A 1,754-nucleotide genomic window follows, 5' to 3' on the forward strand; every position below is an offset into this window, starting at 1 on the left:
CAGACTAGTGTGTGTTGATAATAAGATGTCCAAATGCGTCTTGTAACCAAACTTTAATGGGTACATTTAACAACAAATGCCAAAAAGCCATCATATGTTTTCGTCTGGATAGTTTTTCCCACAGTTGCATTGCTCTGGGATGGTATCCAGCTCAGTTGAAAAAGGCAAGGCAATAAAAAAAATACAAACGGAAATCTACAGTACACTTACTAAAAGTTCAATTTCAAGGAAATGCAAGTGAACATAAAGCTGTATCTTTGATGTAATACTGTTATAACCGAAAGTATTTAACTTCTTATACATTTAATTCTCTCTAAATCACTAAGGCTAAGACTAATCACTAAGGCTCTGACTGTGGAAAGTTAAGCATGCCATACTGTCTACTATCTCCATTGAAGCAAAGCATTTTGAAGCTGCTGGCAAACATGAGCAGTACATAAACAAAATTGTCTTTTTACTGTAGCAAGGAAACACAGCTAAAACATGCATGCCAAAACATTTCCCAAAGGTTTCTTCAAACACTTACAGTATGAGTAATGCATTCTAAATTAATTTGTTACACGAATCACTGTGTCTGTCACGAAGTAAACCTGGGCATGTGAATGTGGTTATAACACAAGCCACACATTACTGATTAAATAAGCCAATCACACAGGGCCACGGACCACCTTATATGTACTCCAGAAGCCTCCGTCATCTGTTTATGCTTACTGACACATAAGGCCTCCCAGGCCTTTCTATTTTTAATCATGCTGTGCAGCTTACCTCGACTAAAAATTTGACAAGTCATCAAATAAGTCATACTGGATCCAAATAAAATCTGATATCTCCCCCACAGCACATCTCATGACCATATTAAACATGCAGTAATTTAAGGTTGATGATGTTGTATTTCTATAAAAGCAAACCGGTAATTAAAGCCAGTAAACCAATATGTATGCATGAGTTCTTTCACTCGACCCAACTAACTCCACCATAATCCTCTTGGAATCCCCTTAATGTGGATGCCTAAGAAAATACATTTAGTGTATAATTTAGTGTGTTTTTAGTATATACATGTGTACACACACACACACACACACACACACACACACACACACACACACACACATATATATATATATATTAGAGATGATACGATACCACTTATTTATGTCCAATACCGATACAGATATCATAAATTTGGATATCTGCCAATATGAATCCTATATAGTCTATTTTATAATCAGTAAAACTGTTTTTTTAATCTCTTGCTGCATTTTGTATAACTTCATACAAAAGAAAAACAAAAACACTAAAGCTATTCTATTATACTGCACCCAAAATATTTTGCAGTTCAGCAATACTAATCTTTTTATTTAAACTTTTAGCAGAACTTTAAAACTGAGTATTTAAAGTAATCAAAAAGTAATTCAGAATGAAATTTTATGCAGATTTCAAAAACTCTTTGGGCCTGAAATATCAGCACAAAATAATGTTTCTATTCAACAAGTATGGGAAAAAAGTGTTTTCATATTTTTTTAAACCATGAAAGTGTTTGACCATGTTTTTCACAAAACTAAAACATCACTACTTTCATGTCTAATTCTCTGTAATGAAGGCGGAGTAAACTGGATCTGCACTCTGTGCCCAGTGAATGCTCACAAGGCAGGGAGAACAAATTTACTTACCTTGGCACAACAACTGGTTTCGCAGTATGTAGCAAGGTTCCAGATGCTTTCAGTGTGAACTTCAGACTGCCGACAGGTCCCGCA

General features: G+C 35.1%; 1 pseudogene; it reads left to right on the forward strand.

The window, feature by feature from the left end:
• LOC102206150 (myosin heavy chain, fast skeletal muscle-like) overlaps positions 1–1,754 on the forward strand; it is a 25,576-nt pseudogene that overhangs the window by 11,775 nt on the left and 12,047 nt on the right.

Source organism: Pundamilia nyererei, unplaced genomic scaffold, assembly GCF_000239375.1.
Source record: "Pundamilia nyererei isolate P.nyererei 1_Seehausen unplaced genomic scaffold, PunNye1.0 scaffold00258, whole genome shotgun sequence".
NCBI lineage: Eukaryota > Metazoa > Chordata > Actinopteri > Cichliformes > Cichlidae > Pundamilia > Pundamilia nyererei.